This window comes from Hemitrygon akajei, unplaced genomic scaffold, assembly GCF_048418815.1.
Source record: "Hemitrygon akajei unplaced genomic scaffold, sHemAka1.3 Scf000074, whole genome shotgun sequence".
NCBI classification, from domain to species: domain Eukaryota; kingdom Metazoa; phylum Chordata; class Chondrichthyes; order Myliobatiformes; family Dasyatidae; genus Hemitrygon; species Hemitrygon akajei.
The window spans coordinates 3,768,682-3,771,787 of NW_027331960.1; positions in this window are offsets into that span (position 1 = coordinate 3,768,682).

A 3,106-nucleotide genomic window follows, 5' to 3' on the forward strand; every position below is an offset into this window, starting at 1 on the left:
TGTACACCTCCATAACCTCCCTGTCTCACTGGAAAGTACCAATGGAGAACTTCACACAAATATGCCCTGAACCTGTAACCCTCCATAACCTCCCTGTCTCACTGGAACGTACCAATGCAGAACTCCACACAAATATGCCCTGAACCGGTACCCTCCATAACCTCCCTGTCTCACTGGAACGTACCAATGCAGAATTCCACACAAATATGCCCTGAACGTGTACCCGCCAATAACCTGCTTGTCTCACTGGAACGCACCAATGCAGAACTCCACACAAATTTGCCCTGCACCTGTACCCCTCAATAACCTCCCTGTCTCACTGGAACGTACCAATGCGGAACTCCACTCAAATATGCCCTGATCCTGTACCGTGCATAACCTCCCTGTCTCACTGGAACGTACCAATGCAGAATTCCACACAAATATGCCCTGAACGTGTACCCGCCCATAACTTCCTTGTCTCACTGGAACGCACCAATGCAGAACTCCACACAAATATGTCCTGAACCTGTACCGTGCATAACCTCCCTGTCTCACTGGAACGTACTATTGCAGAACACCACACAAATATGCCCTGAACCTGTACCCGACCATAACCTCCCTGTCTCACTGGAACGCACCAATGCCAAACTGCACTCAAATATGCCCTGATCGTGTACCGTGCATAACCTCCCTGTCTCACTGGAACGTACCATTGCAGAACACCACACAAATATGCCCTGAACCTGTACCCCTCCATAACCTCCCTGTCTCACTGGAAAGTACCAATGCAGAACTCCACACAAATATGCCCTCATCCTGCACCCGACCATAACCTCCCTGTCTCACTGGAACGTACCACTGCAGAACTCCACACAAATATGCGCTTAACCTGTACCCTCCATAACCTCCCTATCTCACTGGAACGTACTAATGCAGAACTCCAGACAAATGTGCCCTGAACCTGTACACCTCCATAACCTCCCTGTCTCACTGGAAAGTACCAATGGAGAACTTCACACAAATATGCCCTGAACCTGTAACCCTCCATAACCTCCCTGTCTCACTGGAACGTACCAATGCAGAACTCCACACAAATATGCCCTGATCGTGTACCGTGCATAACCTCCCTGTCTCACTGGAACGTACCATTGCAGAACACCACACAAATATGCCCTGAACCTGTACCCCTCCATAACCTCCCTGTCTCACTGGAAAGTACCAATGCAGAACTCCACACAAATATGCCCTCAACCTGCACCCGACCATAACCTCCCTGTCTCACTGGAACGTACCACTGCAGAACTCCACACAAATATGCGCTTAACCTGTACCCTCCATAACCTCCCTATCTCACTGGAACGTACTAATGCAGAACTCCAGACAAATGTGCCCTGAACCTGTACACCTCCATAACCTCCCTGTCTCACTGGAAAGTACCAATGGAGAACTTCACACAAATATGCCCTGAACCTGTAACCCTCCATAACCTCCCTGTCTCACTGGAACGTACCAATGCAGAACTCCACACAAATATGCCCTGAACCGGTACCCTCCATAACCTCCCTGTCTCACTGGAACGTACCAATGCAGAATTCCACACAAATATGCCCTGAACGTGTACCCGCCAATAACCTCCTTGTCTCACTGGAACGCACCAATGCAGAACTCCACACAAATTTGCCCTGCACCTGTACCCCTCAATAACCTCCCTGTCTCACTGGAACGTACCAATGCGGAACTCCACTCAAATATGCCCTGATCCTGTACCGTGCATAACCTCCCTGTCTCACTGGAACGTACCAATGCAGAACTCCACACAAATATGCCCTGAACCTGCACCCGACCATAACCTCCCTGTCTCACTGGAACGTACCACTGCAGAACTCCACACAAATATGTCCTGAACCTGTACCGTGCATAACCTCCCTGTCTCACTGGAACGTACTATTGCAGAACACCACACAAATATGCCCTGAACCTGTACCCCTCCATAACCTCCCTCTCTCACTGGAAAGTACCAATGCAGAACTCCACACAAATATGCCCTGAACCTGCACCCGACCATAACCTCCCTGTCTCACTGGAACGTACCACTGCAGAACTCCACACAAATATGCGCTTAACCTGTACCCTCCATAACCTCCCTATCTCACTGGAACGTACTAATGCAGAACTCCAGACAAATGTGCCCTGAACCTGTACACCTCCATAACCTCCCTGTCTCACTGGAAAGTACCAATGGAGAACTCCAGACAAATGTGCCCTGAACCTGTACCGTGCATAACCTCCCTGTCTCACTGGAACGTACTATTGCAGAACACCACACAAATATGCCCTGAACCTGTACCCCTCCATAACCTCCCTCTCTCACTGGAAAGTACCAATGCAGAACTCCACACAAATATGCCCTGAACCTGCACCCGACCATAACCTCCCTGTCTCACTGGAACGTACCACTGCAGAACTCCACACAAATATGCCCTGAACCTGCACCCGACCATAACCTCCCTGTCTCACTGGAACGTACCACTGCAGAACTCCACACAAATATGTCCTGAACCTGTACCGTGCATAACCTCCCTGTCTCACTGGAACGTACTATTGCAGAACACCACACAAATATGCCCTGAACCTGTACCCCTCCATAACCTCCCTCTCTCACTGGAAAGTACCAATGCAGAACTCCACACAAATATGCCCTGAACCTGCACCCGACCATAACCTCCCTGTCTCACTGGAACGTACCACTGCAGAACTCCACACAAATATGCGCTTAACCTGTACCCTCCATAACCTCCCTATCTCACTGGAACGTACTAATGCAGAACTCCAGACAAATGTGCCCTGAACCTGTACACCTCCATAACCTCCCTGTCTCACTGGAAAGTACCAATGGAGAACTTCACACAAATATGCCCTGAACCTGTAACCCTCCATAACCTCCCTGTCTCACTGGAACGTACCAATGCAGAACTCCACACAAATATGCCCTGAACCGGTACCCTCCATAACCTCCCTGTCTCACTGGAACGTACCAATGCAGAATTCCACACAAATATGCCCTGAACGTGTACCCGCCAATAACCTCCTTGTCTCACTGGAACGCACCAATGCAGAACTCCAC